The sequence below is a fragment of the Cebidichthys violaceus genome, unplaced genomic scaffold, assembly GCF_023349555.1.
Source record: "Cebidichthys violaceus isolate CVI_PGR_0920_01 unplaced genomic scaffold, fCebVio1.0.p SCAF_19, whole genome shotgun sequence".
NCBI lineage: Eukaryota > Metazoa > Chordata > Actinopteri > Perciformes > Stichaeidae > Cebidichthys > Cebidichthys violaceus.
Window position 1 is genome coordinate 8,237,814 of NW_027176361.1, and position 11,844 is coordinate 8,249,657.

Consider the following 11,844-nt stretch of genomic DNA (forward strand, 5'->3'; position numbering starts at 1 on the left):
TGTTCGGATGCATATTCACATGGATTTTCATGAATCGTTGAGCACGCACCTTATACACAACCGACACATGCCGGTACATCTCAAGGTGCTCGTTGTGTTCTCTTGTAAAGTAACACTCGCTGGAGCGGCGTGTCTTCGAGCACAGCCTTGCAGGAAGAAAAGACGAATGGAAAGTGATTAAAAAAACAGCAGAGAGGTGAACAGAGAGACAAGGAGATAGATAACATGAGAGGGGACAGGATGAGAAACGGAAAGCAGAGTGTGAGCGAGAGCCAGAGTCACCATGTGTCACCATATAGCTATTCAGTGGATTACACCACAGCCAGAGAGGAAACAAATGCACTGTGTGTGTAACCCTTGAGATTTTCTGTTAACATTTTATTTGTATATTGGAGCTAAAGCTATTCCAGAGCCAGATTTGAACCCCTGAATCTGTATACAAACAGCTCGCATTCCCTGGCCTGTTTGTCCTCTCTCCCTCTCCTCACCTCCTCTTATGTCTTATCTTATTTTCTGCCCTCAAGTTTGCTGCAGCTCCACCTCTTTGTCTCCCCATTTTCATTCCTCAACAATGCCGGCCCTCCCACGCACCCTGTATTTGCAATTGAAAACACCTTGCGTATTGCCCTTTGGAGAACTGCTGATAGTGTATTGCAAGACAGCGTGGACGTGTCTTTATACTTTTTAAACCAAAATCTGAAGTTAACGAGGACAATGTAACATCCTATATTGTTTGTGCAATTTAGGATGTTATTCTCTTCTCGCAGTTCACTACGAGGAGTGTTTACATGACTTATTTAAAACAGTTTCCACATCAATGAGCACAATGGAGGAAATAAACTGGTACATTTGAACTATTTATATTTTAGAAAGAGTGTAAGACGAAAAGGGTCCTTTTTAGACAATTTCTTAGGGGTATGATAGAGACTAGTCACTATTTATGCAACCAGATTACATCTAGAATGTTAAACTGAAGATATTTTGATGGTGTAATACTGTTAAGACACAATTTCACATTTTGACACGTCTTCCTCCTCTCTGTCTGAGTGTTAGCAGATGTTTTTTTAACCTCATAATTTCATCATCCATGGGCACCCAAATGTCAACTTTCATCCAACCAAAGCCTCTCCTGCTAATATTTGTTTTATCACTGCTGCAGTCATTATTATATTTTTCCTCCACCCTCACTGCTCCCTTCTTCCCCAAGATGAAAAATAGTAAATAAAGGCAAGATTTCATCATTCCCAACACAATCTAGATCTACAGATCCTTTGGAGAATATGTCTGTTTGTGTGTATGTACGGATGCATGCCTCCTCCAAAATGTACCATGCAGCATTTGTATCATCATTATGAGTTATGGCTTTAGATGAATGAAACAAAACTGTGTATAAATGTGAGCTTTGTATGTGATTACAGAGTTTGTGTAGGTGGTTCATGAATGTTCAGTGTGTGTGTGTGTGTGTGTGTGTGTGTGTGTGTGTGTGTGTGTGTGCGTGTGCGTGTGCGTGTGTGTGCATGAATTCTGTGAGCACTAACCAAGTGGAAATGACAGTAATTAACTAAACGAGCTACATCTGCACCTGAGGGAAAATCTGAAGCTGCTTCTGTAAGAGAAGGAAAATAAAGTGAGAGGGTGCGCAAAGAGAAAAGTGATATGATCGGGATTGTTTTCATGGAAGACTATGAAAAAGGTATAAGTGAAGAGACACCAAGGCGAGACAGAAACTGCAGCAAAAACATGAAATACTGCAGAATTATATGCTGTTTTCCTTCCGTTTACCAAGTGTCCTCCTCCCCTCCTTTCCTCTCTCCTTGCTCATGAACCACAAGTGAGGTGAGGAGAGGGAGGACTGCAGGCCTTATAACACTATAACTCAGAAAGAGTCAGCCCTCCGCAGGTAAACAGAACTACAGGAGCCCCAAGATCAAGGCCTCACTGGTTCAGGAAAAGCGTAATGTATCACAGCCTTAAGTGACCTAGAAACAAACTGCTCAAATGGAAGTAATTCCTCCGACAGCGCTGCAGTGTTTTGTTTTCCTGACATGGTAGTCTATGGATTCCAGTGGAGAAATCGGTACTGGAATGCAACATGCATTTCTTTTTAATGTTACATCCAGCAGACACCCCTCTGTTACAAAGGCCAGGGTTCGTAGTTCAGCTAACATGCTGCTCCACTAAATAAGCTTGTGTACTGAAGTTAGCATCTGCATAATTAGCAACTTAATAAAATACACAGAAAAGAGGATGTGCCCAATCTCACATACAGTATGCTTCTGCGCTTTGGCACCTGCAGCTCCAGAGATGAATGCTAAACTTCTGCAGCTTTTTTATTTTTTTTGTTGTACTGCTGATACATTTGAGATTCAGCTTACTTTGTGAAACTGAAGTGCAGCACAAGAGGAAAAAAAAAAATAACAAGAGCCCTTGATGAATAATTGACCTTGCAGCAATATTCAGTCATGATGGTGCAACGTAGTGTAACAATGAAGGTGAGGAAATGACTTCACCTTTCTCTGTTGCACCCTGTCTACACAGGACTTGTAGTTTGATTGATTTGGTTGCGTGTTTGCGTGTGTCGAGTTTGGTTAAAACGTGAGCTGTTACGTAGCCTGTGTAGACAGCTGGATTTTCCCCGTCGGTGAATCGAAGTACAGAAATGTTTCCTTCAGGTGGTCGTCATCAGCGCCTTATGTTGAAAATGTCTACGTCGGACTTATTCTCAGTTTTGGTGGAGGCTGCAAGTGTCCTGATTGTCTGCATCCATTCTGGCAGGAGTGCAACACTGGGGGTAGGACGGAATTGCTGCGATCATTTGGGATTTTGCTGACTAAATTAAAGCTGACTATTGGCACAAATCATTATCTCTTCTCCTGTTTCTAAATCCCATCAGTGTAACGCTCGTAGAGGCAGTGAGGAACTAGCAAAGCAGATTGATGGTGAGGCATGAATAATCCCTACACATTCCAGAGAAGACAGTTTTTTTCTCTGTGTAGAAGTAAAGTAGACAGGCAGTAATTGAGCTCATTATTCTAAAACAAACTCCCACGCATGCTGTCTTACATGTTTAAATACTAACTTCTCAAAGTGGATCTCTGAAATTGTTGAAAAGGTATGAAACAAGCAATAAAAGTGTTGATAGTTTTATAATGACCTGTCAATATTCAGACAGAATATTATGTCTGCATGTACATGGGTGGAGACGGGCTCATTTTAAAGGGGCTAATACTGATATTTTACTGCACTTACACTAACCCTGTTTCAAAGGACAACACAAGTGGCCATTCAGTTACTGCAGGTTTAAGAGAGCAAATTCCTGCAGATGCTTATTGTCGGTGACAGGAGCAGCGTTTGCGGATGCTAATATAATGCGTGGCAGGATGGTGTGGGATTCAGGCAATTACATCCACCTGTTCCCTCCTTTGTCTCTTTGTGTGTGTTTGTTTGTGTGAACAGTTGCAGCTACTGTTTGGACTGCCATGAGATATATTTGTAAAGTTGTATGAATAGCTGGGACATTTGGAAATGGCGATGCCGTGATTAGTTAGACTACATTAACGATCCTAAACAAGGTTTACACAAGCTTGTTTTTCTTTGTTATAGTCATTAATTGTTTGGTTTTATACAAGCAATCACAATGCATGAATGTATGCCCTAATATACAAGTGTATATGTAAGTACTTTGATGCAGCCTGGTCTCTGCTAAGAACCCAGAAAGGTACTGACAGCTGGCTTGATGAAAACATTTAGGACTTGGCACCCGTGAGCTCAGCCGTCCAGGCAGCACCTCCTTTCAGGTTGTCTATAAATTCCGCCTTGTTAGCCGCTGATCACCGGTCTAGTGGGAGTAGACTCGGCCTCAGTGTCACAATCCGGCGCAAGGAAGTCCTTTATAAACTAGACCATGGTCAAGTTGGTGGATGTGGGACTTTGCACAATATGTTATTTTCTTATGTTCTTTAGTGACTCCGCTGAGAGCAAAGTGTTGCAGGAAGTGGGTAAATACAAACTGACCAAACAAAGCATTTCTTTTTCACTTCACTTTCCGTTTGTCTGCTTCAAGTGGTTTTGTCTTCATTCTTCAATCATGTGATCCATTTGGGTTGCTGAATGGTTGAGTCAGGCATCCGGTTGTAGTAGAGTCAATAAAGCGTGAACTCACAGTGATTATTTATTTATTTATTTATTTTTTTAAACCATTGATTCATGTTATCTTTTGATTGTCATGCCCAAAAAATGAAGAGAGCGGAGAGATGTAGGTCAGGGCAGAGTGGGAGAAGTCTGGCACCTGATAAGTGTGTATAGAAGTAATCTGCTTTGTGTGTGTGTGTGTGTGTGTGTGTGTGTGTGTGTGTGTGTGTGTGTGTGTGTGTGTGTGTGTGTGTGTGTGTGTGTGTGTGTGTGTGTGTGTATGTATATATGAGGCAGTTTATAGTGCTGGATGACGCCAGGGTGAATGCCAGTTTTACATTCTCTTTAAATAAATGAATAGTGTAGTGTGAGTAACATTAGTACAGCAGTCACATTAACACACACACACACACACACACACACACACACACACACACACACACACACTCTGTCCCTTGGGGAAAATTGTTCAAGAGCATACATGCAATATGCACACATACATTAACACATGCTACACACTTAAAAAAAGACAGTTAACACACACACACAGCAAATGAGCCAGAGCAAACATGCTACACTTACAGCAAGACAAATACACATACTACAAATACATATACTACAAATACACATAAACAGAAAACATGTAAACACAGTCCCATTATGGCATTGCTGACAGACGTCATAAAGCTGAATCAACACAGACCTGCGATATCAGAGAAATCCAACACACTCTCTCACACACACACACACACACACACACACCACACACCACACACGCGCACTCACATCAGCAGACATGAACATAAATTAACATGTGCATATTTCACTGATAGTCCCCCACATCACCGCAGAAGTCGTGCACACCCTCACTAACACACACTGACAGACATACCCTGCAGCTCACTGCGCAGTAACACACATGCCAGCAAGCTTATGGGAGTGGAATGGCTTTACTCCATGTTTCATGTGTTGGACTTCGGCCCACTAGTTCACTTTGATTTGACCCCAGTAGCTTAAGAGTATTGAGAATTTATTCGTACAAATTTAGAAAATTCATCTGGACACTATTCCTCAAAAGGCGGCCTTGGAGTCTGCCTGATCAGTGCCATGTTGGCTTGTGCTGCACAGCAAGATAAATGTTAAATATTGCATAGAGTAGCTGAGTGTTTTGTTTGAACTCCTCCACAGATGCACTTGTATTCAGGTTAACGGTCTTAGGAGATGTGCAATGTGTACATATTCTGGATTTAATCACCAACTGGGTCAGAAGCACGGATAATTGGAAGCCTTATGCTTCTCAGAAATAAAACCGTATTTCCCATTTTTGTCTGTCACAGCCAGAATTGCGTTCTTTGGCCCATCACCATGGCTGTTAAAGCTATCGTGCTTTAAGTTGAGGAAAACAGAATGAGCTGAAGTAACTGGGAACAATTTAAATGTGTCAACGTTTGGGTCATGGCAGGTCATTCATTTTTCTTTGTCTTAGTTGCAATTAGGGCTGCCACTAACAATTATTTCCATTATTTATCATTCGACAATCTTTTTTTGGATTAATTGATTAATTTAGCCCATAGATTGTCAGAAAAGTGACAAATGCCAATCGCAGCTTTGAAACCTAGCCAACCTAGCCTAATCCATTAATTGAATAGTTTCATCACCAGATTTGTCTCAGAACAAACATGCTACATATAGATACTTTGATATAGATAATGGAATGTAATGGATACTTTTGCACTGAGACGTTTCAAAAGACTAAATTATAGCTTTGAAAGAATATAAAGACAACATGAAGACAAATGACCAAAACTTCAGCAGATAAGTACGAGACTGGCATCGATTAAATATATATATTGTCAAAAACTGGCAGCCAAATAAGCATTATGTCATGGTGCATGTCTGAAGGAGAAATTGGAAAGAGGAATGTTACTCTCTTCTCTGTCCCTTTTGTAGAAGTGTTTACACCCAAATGCTCTCTCCTCTTCTTGTAGTGCAAACACATCTGAACCATGAAATGTGACTCTCTGTCTTTTCAGTGTTCGAGGAAAGCGCAGCACGACATCCCATGCTGGAGGACAGACTCCCTAAATTGTTTCTGGCTTACCGGAGAGACTCACTCCTACCTTTTAACCACAGTGCTGAAGGTCCTTATAAAATAATTTGTTCACTCTGCCTCTTTGTTTCACAAAAAGCATAAACGTTGAACCGAGGAGCTCTGGTTACATTCTCTTCGTCAACTCAGCCCGACCTCTCCTCACTCATTATTTCGACATCTACCTCTGTATTAATCTTGCTGTCTTTCCCATCACTCCTTATCGTCTCACTCTATCCGTCTGTCGCCTCTCTGCAGTCCCCTCTCTTGATCTATCCGTCTGTCAAGGCGACCCTTCCTTTGCTACATCTCTGTTTCTATCCATCCATCTGAATCCCTCCCTCTTCAGGGGACATGGGCCCAGTCAAATCGATCACATCACCCCATCCGTGTCCCCCTCGCAACACACAGATCTCTCTCTCTCTCTCTCTCTCTCTCTCTCTCTCTCTCTCTCTCTCTCTCTCTGCTCCTCCTTGTACACCTCTGGCTGTATAGACAAGACCATCCATCACGCTCTCTCTTCGTCTCTCACACACATACACAAAGACCTTATTTTGACATACAAAGGTGTTCCGCTTCTGTCCACTTGTCTCTTGTATCTGTCTTTTGCATCACTCACTTCTTTTCTGTCTGTCTGTCCATCTATCTGTCCATCCGTCTGTTTCCGTCCGCCTCAATCCAAACACATCCCTGTGTGCTGATCGTGTTTCCAAGACGATGCCCTAATACAGTTACGCTCCATCTCTGTTGTCGTGCATGGCAACGCTCTGCTGCTTCATTACCACGGCAACAGGAAACTGTCCCCTTTCATTACAGAGCTTATTAATGCCACGTGCGCATACGAGCGTGCACTCGCACAGAGTTGAAATGGCAGGAACAACATACATTAGGCACACACACACACACACACACACACACACACACACACAGATAGACATAAATTAAAAAAACAGACAAAAGGGTGATGCTTAGACTCGAGCATGAATATTAACTTGCTCTATAATTACCTGGCCATAATACAATTGGGGGCACCTCCTCCAGTATGTTAGACTTTCAACATACTGCAGGACACGCACTACTGGGTTTAACTTAACAGCATTAAGTGCACTTCACTGCCTCACTAGGGCCTCAACACACTGGATGCACTGCTGAGTCTAAACTAAAGGCACTGACCACAAGCTAAAGCAGCCCTCACACAGCAGGCAAAACACACAAGAGCACAAGACACTTTTTGTTCTTTTTGTTTCAAGCAGTGTAAGAAAACTCCTTTTTGAAAAGCATGATTGTCACTGAGAATGATTTGAAAATGTAATTTGTCAATCAAAGGCAACCAAGTCACTTTTGTTTGCTGTCGATCTTGTATAGCGTTGTGTGAAATATCTCAGAAATGGATTTCTTGAATGCAGATGAATTAGCTCGTACAAACTAACACAACTTAAAGAGTCACTAATGATGATGATGCAAGTAGTGTTGTCTTGGTCTGACAGATGTGTTTTTTTCTTGAGGAGGTGAAACTCCTTCAGGGTGTGTATTAAGTTGATGATACCACTTTTAAACAACTGAGCGGTCAAGTCAGTTGTCACTTTTTTAAGTTCTTGCTTGGCTGGGCAGTATGAGCCCTGCCAACGGAAATTGGCTGAAAACCGTAGCAACGGAGATTACAGGTGTCAAACTACCTCAGCTGGCTGACAACTGTAACAAGCAGGCTGTCAGGGGAGCTAAGGCTGCCTTAAATCACACCTCTGCATCTCATTTATGAAGGGCTAGAGTGACTCCCCTTAGGGCTTAGGTTGAAAAATGCCAGGTCCAACAGGACAAAACCGAGGCTATACCAAATGTGCAACATACAGGCGGCGGACAAATTATAGCAGCGACCTGAATATATGAATGGAGATGTATACATGCATCCACACAGGGCACAAGGGGTCGTTGAATAGTTTGTATGGAAATGGTGCGAGTCGTGTGCTATGGCCTTCAGTCACCAGATCCCAACCCTTAAGGATGTTGTTCTTACATCCGATCGAGATCCACAGACCTTTAGAGTCTGTGCCTCTGTTTTGGAGGCAGGTTTCATACTAACTCACTCAGTCGCCAGTGAGGGGAGGTACGTTTGAACATTAAGTGCTAGGATTCATTCATACATGTGCTTACCACCTCTGTTCTATTGTGTTACTAACAAATCTCTTATCTCCCATTTTTATCATTATTAGGTAGCTGGCTTTTTATCTGTTGCAGGCGTTGCCTGTCACATCAGCTAAAATTGATTCTTGAACGCCTGTCTTGGTTAGTTACTGTGCGCTCTGCAAGCCTGTGTCTGCATTCATCCAAATAGCATTTGTAAGGGGAAAAAAATATATATTAATCCACAACTGTTCAGCAAGACCAGCAAGGTAGTGACTCCTCTGTATAAAAATTAGATTTTAGGAGAATAGTGAAACAGTTATGCATAACAACAGTACTTTAAGATCAGCAACTTTATAATTCTGCATCCAATATTTGGATGAAGTAGTCGATGAAAATCAAGATATCAGTGAGTCAGCTGCACGTCTCATTGTCATGTTGTAGCTACAGGTTGTAAACATTAATTTGGCTGAATTATGAATTTATAATTTCAAAGAATACCCACAAAAGCCTAATACGCCGGCGTAATTACTAACTGGATTTTAGATTTCACACAGAAATAACATTTTCTTTTCAACCCCGTGTATTTTCATCCTTAAGTTGGCTTGCTAATGTTTAGTTTTATGCATCCACCATCAATGCACCTGCCCGCCAATAGACCTGCACATCGGGGACAAGCTGTTCAAACAGACTCTGACACAAAGGATAACAGCATGTGGTGAAAGGTGCTCTCCTTTCTTTTCAATAAATGTTTCTATGGTATAATCCGTTACCTGATACACAGTACAACCTTGAGCTACAGAATGGCGTTTGAGACTGTCGAGATAAGACATTTTCCTTCCTGAAAGAAATTGTAATCAATACGGACACAGACTGATGGAACCTGTCTTAAGAAATTAATCTATTTACGCCACATCTCTTGATTTTTAAACAATGATTAGTAACACTCAGGGGAAAAAATAATCTAACTGGCCACTAGCAGCAGTATGGTTTAATGAATCTGAGACCCACTGTAGGGCAGGAGACTTTCCAGGTCGCCGGTTGAAGCATCTGGGTCATGGGCTTAAAACATTCAAGTATCCATGTCAAGAAAAATCCCAGACTGAGGCTTTAATAGTAGCTTTTGTATCACTTCCACCCCAGTGGCTGACCGGGGCTTCATGCCTGCTTCCATTCTAACTGGATGTATTCTGCATCAGTGGATTGCCTTCTTTGACAAACATCTAATATGGCTGTTGGATGGCTCCAGTCTGGATTTTTAGGAGGTTTATCTCGCATCCTCTCTGCTGTTCTCCTCCCCCTCTGTGGTTGGAAAGGGACTCGTGTTATGTTTTGTTTTCCAGCTGGGTGTAATTCAACATCGATAGCACTTATCTGTGCTCTGCTGTTATTCCCTGGCACTGGGAAGCCAACGGGATAACCCCTCTCGTGTGGCACTTCTGGCAGGCAAACTTCTGAGCTGATCTCAGGAAGAAGTTTTCAAAGTTTGAGTACCGACCAGGAAGAAGTGGCAGGGGGAGGTTTGGCCCAGTCCCCAATTAAATCCAGTGAGATGAAGACTTTTTTTTGGAGCCGTGTTATTGTTTACGTATTCCCAAAGCAATGCACCACAAGGTGTTTTTTGGTGAAATTACTGTACAGCACCTTCTCATTTGTAATTTCTGTCAAATAAAAGTTTTCTGTTGAGAAGTTGACAGTTACAGCTGCACTGCTTCAAGTTGTTGTTAATATTACATGGCAGGTGTGAACAAACCCACACTAGCCATGAGTTAAAATGAAAGAATAAGATATTGTGATTGCACAATTATGTCTAAAGCACAGCGCTACTAGCTTTATTATATCCATGAATCATGTTTATTATCCTGTTACAAACCATATCCTAAAATTGAATTTTGTAGTGCTTTCTCTAACACACACACACACACACACACACACACACATGCATATTTATTTCCCTAGCTTTTGATGCCGTCGGTGATCGTGTTGTATGCGAATGGACATCTGGCTCTAGGAAGGCATTTTAGGACATCGGAGAGAGAAAATGTTTGTGTCTGAGACGGGGTAGGTGGAGGCGTGGGTGCAATGTGCTAGCAGTAGCCTTGCTAGTTACTAAGGAACAGCTGGCCACGAAAAGGCATTTTAGGGGAAATATCGAGGTGAGTGTATGTGTGTACGTTTTAATAAACAGCGAGGGAGAACTTTTCTGGCCGTGCTTTATTAAGCAAGAAAGTGTACGTGTGCGTTTTGTGTGAGAGAGAAGGTAACATCTGGGACGGCCCTGTGTCCGTGTCATGTGGGTTTCTCCACTGCCCCGCCCCCTTTTAGAATGAACTCAGGACCTGCCCCATGTCTCCTAAAGTGAACCTGAGCACAGATTATTCTTTTGCCCCATAGTCGCCAAAGTAACTATTGGACCCGTTTTCCACAAGGCGCATGTTTTCGGACCATTCAGACACTAAAATGGCATTTCGTATACAGACAAATCAGGAGAGAATCAACTTTGAGACCTTTCTCCGTCTCAGGAACACACACTCTGATACTGTCTGTCTGGTGACGTCACTAGTCTAGTGTTGGTAACGTCAGCCAAACTGTGTCATAATAGTAAGCTAACATCAACTGACAGTCACTTAGCTTAGCTTAGCTACCTAGTTTTCTTAACGTTAAATATCATAAATCCATCCACACGTCCTTCACAGCACTTCAAAACAAGGTTGGGTGGATCGGGGGGGAGAGGCGACCGCACCCACTTAGGAGACAAGAAATGTAAACCATTTCACACCATCTTTTGTTATAGAGCATCTTTGTTCTACACAACAGCCTCAAGATGGCCTCATCAAGTCTCCTCTTCCCACCGCTCATCAATCACACACTTCATTTCTCACGCCCTATACTCTTCACGTTGTAGTCTCTTTCACCTCTTTCTCCATCACACACTTCCCTCCATCGAGCCCCAGCTCTCACTCCAATCTATCTTCAAGGAGTTGAGAGCATTGTATCCAATACACACAAGAGCTGCAGATGGAACAAACAATGAAAAGGGGAGAATAGTCGATGGATAAAGAGATGAGCAGAGCGAGGTTTTAGACGACCAGATTTCAGTACGTAGGGATAATTACAAACAAAGACAAACTGTTTTCATAAAATCAATTGTTTCTCTTGTTCAGGAATCTATTTTTGTTACAGAATGTCAGAAAGATTATGAACTCTACACAAACTGAAATTAGATTTCTCCGTTTGTGGCGCCGATGACAAACTTTAGTCAGTTCCAGAGAAAAAGAGAAGATCCTCGATGCTTGTGAAACGGTTAGAACACTTCAATAATTCGTCAGACGTTAGCAGCGCATGTTTTGTTTTGGGTAAGTGCCAGACTCCCTGAGGTACGCTAGCAATCAAAAATGAACATGGCAATGCAACACTGCTTCAATATTGATGCGGTCTGCTACAGGGCTTCTTAATTCCACAGCTAAATAAATTCACCACTAAATTAAAATTTAATCCTCTAA